Below are 14,354 nucleotides of genomic sequence, written 5' to 3'. Positions count from 1 at the left end.
GTTTCCCATCAGTAGGCTGGTGTCTCTTACTGCCAGTAGATTCAGGGTATTAATCTAAAGGTGTGATTTAACAGCTTTGGATCCACATGAAGCCCATTACAGTTTTGGTTGACTCTCTCATTTGGCCCATTTTTTCCCATTGCGGTACAAGGCCGTAAACAGTGAGCACAGCCTGAGATGATCACACTTGTTTGATCACAAGCAGTTGTTGTTTGCTTTTAAAACAGCCGTTGTTTACCCACCAAGATGAATGCTCTATGATGCAATACAATGATGGAAACTATTACTTAACACCGGTGGAATATTTTCACCTTTAAGCATGCACAACATGATTTGAACCCTTCACCATTAGCCACTCTGATGGTATCAGCTGTTTGGTGGATTCCAAACCTCATCTGCTAATTTCATTACTTAACCTGCCACACAAACCACAACATAACTTACAACACATCATTCGTTCTTCTATTTTCCCCCGAGGAACAATGAATGTTTTTATCTCTCAACACCACAATATAATCTCCCAATAATTTATAGATTCACACTCTTTTTGTTTTTGAACCACATTACAAGGAAGGATTAATATTTAGCTACAATTAACCCATGCAAGAACAACGAAAACCCTACATTATGACTTACAGGAGTCCTCCAGGTACCTGAACTGAAAACGATGAATTAAATCCAGGAATCACTATGATTTCTATGAGCTGTTATTCTCTTTTTTCTCTTTCAATTTGTACACAGTTGTTGAGTGTAACTAAGTACATTTACTCAAGTACTGTACTTAAGTACATTTTTGAGCTACTTGTACTTTACTAGTATTTCCATTTGATGCTACTTTATACTTCCTCTTTACTACATTTTGGAAGCCAGTATTGTTTTTACTGCACTACATTTATTTGAAAGCTCTAGTTTCAGCTGCTTTTGCAGATTCAGACTACAGTATTAACACAAAATATAAATCAACTAATTGAAATTCAAAATAAAATAATTAAAATATATATATTGATCTGAAATGGGCCATTCTGCAGAATGAGTAGGCTACTTTTACTTTCGATACTTCAGGTATATTTTGGTGGTAATACTTGTAACAGAGTAATTTTTCACCATGATATCCCTACTTTCACTTAAGTAAATGATCTGAATACTTCTTCCACCACTGATTAGGCAGTTTATATATACTGTGTATATACTGTATATAATGTATCAGTATATTTTTAAATTTCTGTGCTTATTTTGGGGACATTATCTGTTCACAACTGATATTTTGATTCATTTTGTGTTAAATAGATCACCTCAGCATGTTATCTAGCTATTAGCAACCACAGTCATTTCACTAATGGATCTCTATAATGCTGACATATTGTTGCCAGGGAGACCGGTGATGCAACTGCAAAGCTTCTGCACTGTTTATCTCCATCTCTCCCCATCTGTTGCCATCCGACTCCTGGCCTCTGGTGTTTTTTGAAATCAGATGGCTGACGATGGTGGCGTCGGTGCGGCTGCGTGGCTCAAATCGGCCTGAGTGGATTTAGGGTCACACCCAGCGTTTGAAACTAACACCAGCCTAACACCAACCAAATGCTGATAGATATAATCTGCAAATGGTCGCCAGCTTCTTGACAATATTCTACTTGGAAGGGGAAAACCTTTTTAATATTGTCTGTCTTTTGTCATTAAAATGTTTTCAAGGCGTGGGAACGGAATGTGTTTTTACTCAGTTGTAAGGTTTTTGCTCCCTTCTTTGTAGGACCTGCTGGTCCTCAGGTGTGTCCCAAACTGGCGTAAACTATTTACTGTATAGATATGTCAACGATGTTTGGTTTCTTTCACCAAACCGCATTTGAAAGGAATTCAATTATTGACCTCTCACAAATTTTGAAACAGTTTGTTTCATGCAGAGGTCACACCCCGTTACACACCCTGCTGAATACCTGGCATGAGCAACACAGTCGGACACACACTTACCTCCCTGTGTTTAAATCCCTGTGTTTAAAGTGTGCAGGCTTCCACATGTATATGCATGAATACAGACACACACGCACGCACACATATTGACACACAGGTAAAGCAACATTCACGCAAACCCAGAGACAAACCTGAGTCACGGCGCCAAAGCTTGCCCTGAGGTGCATCCTCATCCTACCTTCACCCTTCTTCTTCTTCCCCCCCTTCCTTTCTTCCTGGGTGGGGGGCACCATGGCGTCACCTGTCCCCTTCTGAAGGTGTCAAAGCACCGAGGTGAGAGCCCTCTCAGTCCTCTGAAGAAGGTTGGGATCCCAATTAGCCGGAGGCCGACCTCATGACAGGGAACCAAGAGGCTGAGTCCTCTTTTAAAGCATAATGGATAATGGAAACTTTACATCTCTTTGTTGAATAGCTGCTGGTGCCTCTCAGATGTGCTTTCTTCTCATGGCTCATTCTGTTTTTCTTCAATCTCTACTACTTTCCTTTTTGCTCTTATCTCTCCTACGCTTCTACTTCGGCGTCTTTCTTCTCTTCTCTCGCTCACTCGGGCCCTCCCTCCATGCCTAACCACCATGCTTTGATACACTTCATTTAGCATGTCAGCAGCGATGACATATGTACCTATTCATCCACCCCTGTCTACATTGTTAGAAGTGTATTCCCAATCAAGCAGGAACAAGCATGGCCTTTTGCTTTCCCATTGAAAATGTTCTTCCTAATAAAGCCTCCAGACATTCAACCGGCTGAATATTTGGCCTTTTCAAAAGGATTCCTTCTCGGCGATCGCTCATACAAAGCAGGCAGAGAGTATAATTTGCGTGATGTGTTTTCAACAAGATCCCATCCTGTCAGGGGTGAAGGGTCTTTTATCTCTAGGGGTGTCTTGAGTGGCTCTCATGTCTGGTTCAGAGCATGCAGAGGCTCAAAGCCGAGTGACAGAGTAGCGTCAGCGTGAGTGGCGGCGGGGTCGACGGCAACGGCTTGGACAAATCCTCCTGTATCTGGCCCAGAATCCTCTGAGGCTACTCGGTGAGCTGCCGTGAATCACCTTGAGCTTAATGATTTGCAGATATTCAGAGAGAAGGGAGCTGGAACCTCCAGGGCCGGAGTTTATCTCCTGGACCTGACCCTTTAATCTGGGCCACAGATAAACTCTGCAGACAAAGAGGTGTGTGGTGTGTGTGAGTGTGTGTGTGTGTGTGTGTCTGGGGATGTTTGAGCCTTGAATAACCTCCGTCTAACCCTAAGACCCTGGCAAGACCAATAAAAGCAATTTACAACTGTCCAGTGATGCATTACCTGACCTGTTGTCCTGCATTCCCATGAGGAGAAATTCACTACCATCAATGTTGTTGTCCTTTATATAAACCATAATCTGTAATTCAGCGGTATTGTCTCAAAATGACACCTCCATATCTTAATTTGGCTAACTACTGGCAGGTCCAGAGCCAATAGACTGTATCTCAGCAACTACTGGATTTTCATTGAAGTTGATATTGACACCCATAGCTTTTTCCTATGGCAATTTAATTCATGATATGGCAACTATATTAACAATAAAATAAATATATATTTTTTTAAATAACAGCGGGCTTTAAAGCAGTGTTTTGCTGCCCTCTGTGGTTAAAAGTTTCAAGCCAGTTTCACCTGAAAAGTGTGCTTTGTTGCATCTCTAACCTAGCCTGACAAGCCAGACCCACATCAAGATGTTGGGTCTGGGAACTCACCATTGGCAGGGCTCAATCCGAGGGCGGGATAAATGGTTGTCTTTCAAATTCTCTCTGCATGCAATAGGATAGCGCTACAACCAGGCAGAGCAACGAAGAAGGTAGCGAAGCTATGGATTAAACTTTGGCCGTATCCGGATATTCCGAATAAGGCCTTTTCCGAATATAGCATTTTCCGATTAAGACATAGGATATTCTAGTATTATTCAGGTTTTAGAGGCATTGCCTGTTTACAGTTTATGGTCAGCTCTGTGCATTGCTATGGTTGCTGTAAACAAACCAACCAGCCAACAGTTTGCAAGGCTGCAGGCCCAATAAGCAGGAGAAACACAGCTACTTTTAAACATTATCAAAGAGTTGGATATCAACAGGTTTTTGGATATTCACACACATCGCTACGCCAACCTTTTCAAGAAGCTGGTTCAAGGAATGAAAGAGGGATGCAGTGTTTGCACGGTCCAACAAGTCCACCACCGCTGGTAAACTTTGAAGAAATCGTATTGCACGGCTACATGTAAACGGGAATATTAGTTGAATATTCACTTTCATTAGCCATTTAAACAGCTTAGTTGGAATATCGTCTTTTTGGAATAAGGGCAAAAAACTGAATATTATGCTGCGTTCCAGGCAACCCGTAACCCGTGTTTTCACAACTTCTACCCGTGAAAGTGCCCTGGAACGGCAGTCAAACCCGTAATTTACTACCCATGAACTCATACCAGACCGTTGTACTCCCAGTTACAGTTTTTGACATCAAACACACATAAACAACAATGGCGACCCCTGTTGATGCTGTACAAATGCCGGTGGTTAACGGTGAGAAATAGAAATAAATAGACATTAATATGCAACGTAAAGTAATTCCGCACATTGTAATCAAAACAATAGACATATGATTGTGTACTACTACAGGTTATGTTTATTAAATGAATTAAATGAAGCTAACGTCAAAGTTAGGTAGCCGCTAGCTAACTTTGTCGTGACTTTGCCTAAAAATTGTGTCTGGAACGCATCATTATGTGCATGTAAACGTAGTCAGTGATGTCACAGTGTGCTGGAGTAAACCTGGGGCGTGTTCAGCCCCAACAAAACGTGGAAAAACGTTTGAACTACCTATAACAGTGGTGCCCACTACCTTTTTTTAATAACCAGAGGTTTACAAACACGTCGCTGCTGATTGGGTAACATAAGCTAACCTGCCTCTCTTAGCTATGCTATTATAATTCTAGACTGCCGGGGAAGTTCCTTCCTTCCTATGACACACTGAGCTGCTCTCTCATCTCTGTTTTCACTTGTTTCCTTTTGTATGCATCCTGTCCCAGAAATGCTTGTTACTAACCTAGCTCTGGGGAGTTTACTCCCCGAAGTCCTTATGTTTCTTCTTCCCTGCAATGCCCGGCCGCGTCCTCCTATGCTTTGCAGTGCCACGTTACATCCCGCAACGCCCTGCTGTGATGTTCATACGCACAGAGTACTCAGGATCCGGTATTGGAGACTGCACTACTCAGTATAACACGATGTGCCCTGCTATGACATGAACTTCCACGACTACCTTCAAAGTCACTGTTCCATTATGTTTAATGTGACTATTATTTGCTACTGTTCATCACACCCCCAACCGGGTGTGATGAGTTTTTCCTCGCCACTGTCGCAACAGCCACTGCTAATGCTTGCTCTTGAGGGAATTACTGTAATTGTTGGGGTTTTGGAATTTAAAGAGTGTGGTCTAGACCTACTGTATCTGTAAAGTGTCTTGAGATAACTCTGTTATGATTTGATACTATAAATAAAATTGAATTGAATTGAATCTCTGACACACCCACCAAACGAAAGAAAACAAACCTAAAAGCCTTTGGTGCATCATTTCACATCATTTTGAGGAATCATGTCGTTCATCCCAGAAACCGTAGCAAAACGGTGCACATCGTTTTGAGGAATCATGTCGTTCATCCCGGAAACTTCAGCATCAAGCTGAGAAGTTAAACCACTGCAGTTTATTCAGATTAAGGCATTATAATTTCAGGTCACTTGAGGGTTTTTCCCTCCTGTGGAAAAAGGCAGACTATCTGTACATGGCTCCTACTACATGTCTAGACCACTTGTGAGTGTTGCTCTCTTGTAACGTGCCACTTAAGAATTAATCTGTTCATATGAGTGTTTCTTGTATAATGCCTACTATACGGTAATATTGAATTATTGTATAGCCCTTGACTATTTATGGTATCCAGAAAATTAATCCTTATTTTTAGTGACCCCTGTTCGTGCCTATAGCACCATCATAAGACCAAAATTTCCCCAACTGCCACTTTGCACACATGAAATCTTATGATCTGATGGGCAGATTGCTATAAAATGTGATCTATACCTCTAAGGAGGTAACCCTCTTTAATTGTATTGACCCCAGCAAGACCGTTCCTGTAGTGCCACTCTTAGGATGAACTTATCTAACCTTTCACTTTTAACACTTGTTCGAGCAGGTTATACTAATTTAAATCTCATTTACATGAAATCCAGAATTTTGTTTTTGATGTGGCAATAAACAAATGCTTTTATCCTTGACACCCAGCTGCTTTTGAAATTGTGTCAAGTTTTTAACAGGTTTGCAACCAAAGACTTGAGTAACCAGCTGCATTTTAACAAGACCAACAGTCTGACCAAAGTCCAATTACACTCTGAAATTCTAACCCGATGGGTGAAACAAACATACTGACGTTTATCCTACGCTATTTTAAGAGCCTTGTTAGTATTACGACCTAATTTCCCTCAAGAGAAAGCTCTTTGTTTTAACTGTGTATTAACATGTAAGCTGGTGTTAACGTTTATGGTGTTCAGATTGTTATCAAATGGGAATGTGAAGTTTATCTTCAGAAGATCCAGCATCATTTATTAGTAAGCTTTAGGGGTGGGGGAAACAAATTGATACAGTATAATATCGCAATATTTTCCGTGGCAAGTATCAATACATAGACACGAAGTATTGACCTTTTCTTATATATGTGTTGGTCAGTTTCTCTGCTTGACAATCCCATTTTGCAGCAATAAAATTGAAGTGAGATGAACAACCAGATGTTGACAAAGTTTCCTTTTGGGGACATAATTTGAAAAATTTGAAGTTGGTAAAAAGGTGATATTGCAATATATTGCAGAACATTGCCATATGTTGAAAATCACAATAATATCGTATTTCGTATATCAGTATATTTTAAAAGTATTTCAGTGACCCTATTGCTTTAATAGTGTACTGATAAAGAACAATATAAGGGAGTACAGGAAAAACAGAAAGATGGTAAAATTGGAGTCAGCATTCTTTGTACTTTACTTTAAAGCTAAAGGCTCAATGTCCTCAGTGGACAAAACTGGTTTTGCTTTATTCCACTGTAATGAAATTCTGTTCCGGTTTGACTGCTCACCAAACTGTGGATGAAGACATTACAGCGACCACCCACCGCTGCTTATGTATCACACAGAAGCAGCACACAAGCCATGTTTGTCTACTGGTGACAGATGAAAGAAAGAAAGAAAGAAAGAAAGAAAGAAATTTCCATCCACAGACGAGCATTACAGAGCCGCCTACCATTCCAGCCAAAGATTCACTCTACTTACCAAAACAACAGCCTGGTGTCTGATATACATATGGGGAAATCACACAGGAAGTAGTTGAGTAGATTGAGACGGTCAAACACAAGTTTTAGGACCATTCTCTCTTTTGGTATAAAATGGTGCAGACTGACTGTAATGGTTGGTGAGCCTTGTACTGATTGACTGTTGACTAATGATTTCTGGATATTAAAGCTGTAATAAGTAACTCTCTTGAAGTTTTGGCCTCAGAAATAGGAAGGAATAAAAATTAAATCAAATCCATCAAAGATTGCCGGGATGTTGCTGTTTTTTATCAATCAGCAAGAACAAAACTTTTGATACTAGTACAGTTGATTTTCATTTTTGGCTTGTTTATCATCAGCACAGGTGCGACCTGACGAGCAGGTTAGCATTTCCCAAAATCTGTAGAGCGTCTCCAACCATGGTAACTGTGCTGTTTGTTTTTCTTTTACAAAACTCCATCAAACAATTGGATACTGTATTTTAGCAGTATATTTTTTATAACATATTATTATATTACAGAATATTAGATTTGAGTTCTATGTGTTCATCTGTCATATGCACAACCATTACAGTGGAGCAGTCACTGGCAATGCCATTCTTGTTCTCAGGCTCTTGCCAACGATGCTATTACAAGATGTATAAAAGAAAAAACAAGCAGTAAAAATGAGAATCCAAGACATAGACATAAAACACAAAATAGTGCAGAAGTTAAAATATAGGAATAAAACATATTATATATAAAATATAATACTGTACGGTGTGTACTGTGTACTCCAGTGATTTGGTTTTGCACTTTCACAAACTCTAGCATCTTTTGTTATTCTTCTAACTTATACTACACTGAACTGAATGTGTAAAATCAGCGGAGTGCCCCTAAAGATAATTTTTGCTTTGAATGTGGATTTTGATATGAGCATTATGACTGCACTTTATGTATGCATAATATGTCCTTCCCTTTTATTACCTCAGCCAAGGAGTTATGTTTTCGGTTAATTTTTTCTGTTTGTTGGTTTGTCTGTCAGCAGGATTATGGAAAAACTATTGGCCCTCTTTTCATGAAACTTGGGGGAAGGGTGTAGCATGCTGGGCCAAAGAATAACAGATTACATTTTGGAGCAAATTCAAATCACAGTGTGGATACATCAATATTTTTTCACTTTGTTAACATTGCAAGATAGGGCATTTGTGCTGCATTCATGTGGTGTCGGAATAAGCGAAAACAAATTGTTGCCAACTGGGAAAATTCCCACTGCATTAACGTAAGATAGGCCATGCGTTGTATAGGGCATGCCTTCAAGTGCCCTTCTAGTAACTTCTGATACTTATATTATTTTATTGCATCTATATTGGATTTCCTATTTGCTTTCTGTATCGATTTTTTTTTGTGTAATGTTTTATTTGAAGGTTTTCGTCTGTATTTGGGCCTTGGGGACTACAATCGTGAACTGTTTTGCCAATATGTATTTGAATGACAAAGCACAGGTGTGCTCTTGATGCCATTATAAAATTCGGGATTCCATTGTGAATTTTTTTTATTGTCTATTTTTGTGATCTTCTGAAAACCATTACTGAATTTAAAGTCTTAAAAACTCATATTCTTTCTCAGCCTGTTTCACTCTCGTCCTAGGGATACAACAGCAACATTATGCAGCTTTATAACATGTACTTAACAACAGGGATTCATTCTTGTTCCATCATCCCTCAAAACCCCGACACAGCTCTGCCATTCAGAGACACAGGCGACACACAGATCAGTAGTCTAACACATATTGTCATCGGCCCTCGGCCATAAGACTGGTGGCTCTACTAAAGCCCCTCACACTGCGACAGGGCAATGAGGATCAGGACTGAATATTCTGGATCTCAGACTCTTGAGCCACCAGGTGACGCATCTTCATTCCTATCCTCTCTTTTTCTATTTTAACAGGAGCACCCTTCTTCTTCTCTGACTCCTCGCAGTGACTGACAGCTGTACTGAGGCATTCATCTTGGACACACAAAAGCCATATTTTAAATCATATTCACCATTTTCCTCGATGGGGCAGGGAGGTGGCGGGTGGATAAAGGGGGAGGTGGGGGGTTGTGGAAGAGGAGAGCAGGAAGGGAGGGAAAAGCTCCCCAGATGAAAATCCTAAATCAGTATGCCCTGCTGCTGCAGCTGAGGCCTCAGCGGGGATTGCATTTAATTTATTCTCCTAAGCCTGGGAATCAGGCCATCAAAAGGAACCAAACTATCAGGTTTCTTGCACTAAATGGCCCAACAGTGTGATGTGGCCAGCCTGGGATCCGACTTAACCCTTTCGAGGTGGCAAGCGAGCGTCAGAGGCAGTTGCCTTCCTTGTCCGGACCAATTTATCTCCTGACACTCTGAAGCTGCAGGCACAGAGACACTCAGGCTCAGTTAGGACTTGTGGACTTAAGGTGACATAGTGGGGACAGGTGGTACTCCCTCACAGTGTTTGGTATAGATTTGGATATCCCTTCTTTAGCCTTGTTTAATGGTTGCGGATCATAGGATTAAGGAACACAGGCTCATGGTAGGCCAATAGAAGTACAGCCTAGCTTCCTTTTTAGTAACCTGTTGAAATGCCAGCCCAGTCTCACTAGTGAAGTATGCACATAATGATTCTGCAGTACATTATTTAGCCAAGTTCCAATACAGATTAAGATCAGGCTGGTGTATGGGCACACAAAGCATTCCGTGGAACTAAGTCCATATTGAACAGTAACGCACCTCACAATTTACGTTCCGTCAGTGCCAGTGCAGGAAGTAGTGTGTCCTTTAAGTAGCGAGGTGAAAAGTAACAGTGTGGAGGTAACTGTGAAATTTCACATTGTTTTCCATCCAAACCTTCCCCTTATCTTTTCCAAATATTAAGTTGCCTGACTCTAACCATCACCGTAACCATTTTGAAGTTGTCATGTGCAGAGAATATGGGAAAAAAATGCCACAATGAACATATTAGAATACTCTAAAATGGCCGTTCTTGTCTGGCAATATAATTGATATAATGTATCTGATTTTTATGCTGGAGACTGAATATCGTGTCCTTTCGAGGATTGGTAATTTATATTGGCTTTAGTTTTTTTTTGTAAACCATAACCACAATGTGTCCCTACCTAACTTTAATCATGTGTTTAAATTGCCTAACTTTAACTATTGTTTGCCATAACCAGTCGTTGCCTTGTCCAGATATTGTGGAAATAGATTATTTAAAGCAACTTGGTATTTCGCTATGACAATATAACTGAGTAAGCAATAATCCAAGTTAAACTTAATAATAGTAATTAGGGCTGGGCAATATATTAATATTATATCGATATTGATATAGGAGGCTAGATATCGTCTTAAATTTTGGATATCGTATGACACAAATGTTGCCTTTTCCTGGTTTTAAAGGCTGCATTACAGTAAAGTTATGTCATTTTCTGAATTTACCAGACTGTTCTAGCTGTTCTATTATTTGCCTCTACCCACTTAGTCATTATATCCACATTATTGATGATTATTTGTCTAAAATCTAAATATGTAAATGTAAATATTTTGTGAAAGCACCAAGAGATAACCCTACAATATCACTGCAATACCAATATTGATGTATTTGGTCCAAAATATCCTGCTATTTGATTTTCTCCATATGGCCCAGCTCTAATAGTAATGATAATAGTACATTTCCTTTACACAGCATTTTTCTAGATAATCAAACACAAAAAGCTAGATGAGGAAAAAACTGTGAAGAGCAGAATTATACAAGGTTATGGATGTATTTATAGATAAGGTATAATATCTTCAGATTTTTAAAAGTGAGAAAATCAGACTTTTTCCAATGGAGCCCTGCCCACTTCAAACCAGTGAGAAGAGCGAAGTCAGAGAAAAAAATAATACAGAAATCTCTCATGTGTGAAATAACTAAAATTACTCAAACTTTGGTAAGAGAAGAGAAAAATCTGGGGGAAAATACATGTTGAAGGCCTTTAAAAGGGCTGTCATTGAAAGTCAAAGAACAGAATTGAATGTGATTATGGTTTTACTACTGTAAATCAGCCCAAATCAACCTTCTGTGTAGCGATATGGTGCAAAATGCAGAAGAGAGAGCCATTATGGGCCAAGAACTGCCATTGCATTCACCTTTTAAAAATTCTGATACATTTACTGTTGCAGGGGACTGACTGAGCAATGAGCCCTTTGATTAAGGTATGGTTGCAGTAAGTGTTCATGTTGTGGAACCTTTCTAATGTTATAAAACCGCTTCAAATCAGGTCCTGAGGAGAAGAGAACCTTTCTTGTTTAGTTATAACTGTGGCTTCTTCTGGAGATGCAGGGTAAAGTGCTATAGCTTTTGATTAAGATTTACCAATGATGCCATATTGGCAGGTAGCTACAAAAGGGAAGTGAAATATGTTAAAAAGCTAGTAAAGTTTCTAGTTTTTCTCAATTGAACAAGAGACACAATCTGAACTGTCTTCATTTGGTTAAACCGGGCTATAAATGACTCATTCTACTTGAGTGAGGTCTAATTTGAGCCCAGATTCCATGGTTTTTCAAAATAACCCATTTGGGTCACACAAGTTCACATCCAATATTTTTTTGCTCATGTGTAAATCCATCTCTTGAGTTCTTGGAAATTATCGAGTTTCTCCTTGCGACTTTGTCCTCGGCCACATGAAACCCGGCACTGACCAAAAACAACTAAAGGCTACTGTTTAACTGTCGCTGAGAAGCACAAAACGCCAACCACACTTACAAATATACTTCACAGAGGCTTTAATTCCTGCTCGACTTGAAAACCAGTATCACCGCAGAGGGTTTAGGAGGTTTTTATTAACTTATTCTAACATAAGGAGTCGTTTGGTGTGCTGGTTTTCCAAAATGAGGTCAGGGGTCACCGTGCAGGTTAAAGGAGACATAAGCTGTCTCTTCCACACAACCCACTGATATTACGCAGGTTTTGAGTATGTAGTGTGTTGGAAATTCAGTATGAACACAACTTAATCTTTTTTTGAACTTTCTGTTGAGTCACACTATTATTCCACACACAATGCAATGAACAAAGGAAAATAAAGAGCTACTCACAGCTGCAAAACATTGAATTAATTAAACTGTGGATGGTGGTGAAACAGCACCAGGAAGATCTTGGAAAACAGAACAACAAATATCTTTGAGAAAACCTTTCTCTTTGTGAAGTTTAATTGCCAAAGTCACAGCAAATATGTTGATTTTATTGTGTGTGTGTGTGGTGGTGGTGCGCAATCACGGAAGGCTTGTATCATGTGAACGCGCCGACAGTGTTGTTGTCAATACTTAGAATTCCTCATGGGGGAGACAGAAACTATGCACTATAGCTTTAAGGTTTTAATGCCACCTTCTTGGCCACATCACTCTTGCAAAACAGATTTTTCTCTCACTGACACTTCAACCTGGTTTATTAACAGTTTACAATCAAAACATATTAGAAATAGTTTACCAAAATGGAGGCATTTGCAATGACTTGTTGATGCCAGTTTTCTGAAAAACTGAAAGTGATACAGTTTAAAAGGTCTTGTCTTGTCGGCCTTTTCTTCAACGAACATACGGTAATCTACTACAACTGACCGTGTCTCGTGTTCAACAACGAGCCAAATTACAACACGTACCTACGCTGGAAGAGTAGATGTCCGAAATCAGAAGCAGTTGCAAGCAGACTGTTGTTGTTATCGGGCTCCAGTCAGGACTCATGGTCATAAAGAACATAATATTACTTTCTTCTTATGAACACACTGGAAAGCAGGCCAGTTCTCTGATGACCAGCTCCTTACCCCTCATCTCCTCTCCTCCTTGATCTTTCCCCACTGTTTGCTTTACTTTATTTTCTGTTTTTTCTCCCCCTCCCCCTGTAATTTTTTCGTGCAAAGAATAAAATTTCATCTGCGCGGGCTCTGGGAAAGGCGGCCCTCGGATTGGCCCTTGCCCGTACAGATGCTTTGAATTTGCAGGGCTTTTCTGCCTGCGAGGAGAAACAGGGAGGGATGGATGGATGGATGGATGGATGGATGGTGGGGTGGAGGGGAAGAAATGGGAGGGGTTGAAAGGGGGGTGAAACCTGCCTGTATTTCCTGGGGATTAGGCGTCAGATGGCCGCCCTCAGAGGAGGTCTCAGGTCCTGGCCTCCCTGGATGGCTGGGAAACTGACCCCCATCTGACACCGTGGTCTTCTTTGCGCCCTGCCAGCATGTAGCCTCAGGACAGGACCGAGGCCTGGGCTCTGTCCCACAACCAGGCCGGCTCCCCACCGCCTGCATGGCCTGTCACGTTTGTACCTTATACATACATTACGTTAAACTAAACATTTGTTTCTTAAGGCTAACTCCAGTGTAGAACAACTCGGTTCTGACTTCTGTCATCATTTCTATCGATATGAATGACATTGTAATCATGAGGTTATTTACTAAAATCTGGGAACAAGGCAACATCTTTGAAATAAGTCCAACAGGGCAAGAAACTCGAGCAGTCAGACAAAGGTTGTGGGCATGCATAGTCATTTGTAAGAGAAAGTGAACAACCTTAACAGCTTAGCCCATTGATCGTCTGACTTTGTTGTAGCAATGTCACCAAGTTCCCAGAACTTTGATGAGTTCAATATTATCATAACCCAGAGAAATAATGACCAAGACTATGACAATAAGACAGTTAAATTAAGCAAAGTTAAACAAATGTAGCTGGTGAACCCTAACTTTAAAGGACCAATCCATGATCTAAATGTAAACAAAAGGGCCTCCGCCACACCAAAATTTTAAACACAGATTTGGAACCGGCTCTCACTCCGATACAGCGACTTAAATTAGACAACAACATTTGCGGTATTAATATCTTAAGATGTCGAAGGTTTGTTTACCTCAGTAAATCACTCAAATGTATATGGTACAAAAACTACGGAATGGGCCTTTACCTGTTACCTGCCTGTATGTGTGGCCAAAGAACTGTTAGAAACGGTGCCGCCATATGTAGTCTTGATTTTCACAATAATACGTTATAATTTCAATCATTGCAATTTTCTGATAAAGTTCACAAATCGTGATGTT

The sequence above is a fragment of the Perca fluviatilis genome, chromosome 16 (assembly GCF_010015445.1).
Source record: "Perca fluviatilis chromosome 16, GENO_Pfluv_1.0, whole genome shotgun sequence".
Lineage (NCBI taxonomy): Eukaryota > Metazoa > Chordata > Actinopteri > Perciformes > Percidae > Perca > Perca fluviatilis.
This window is presented reverse-complemented; position numbering follows the sequence as displayed.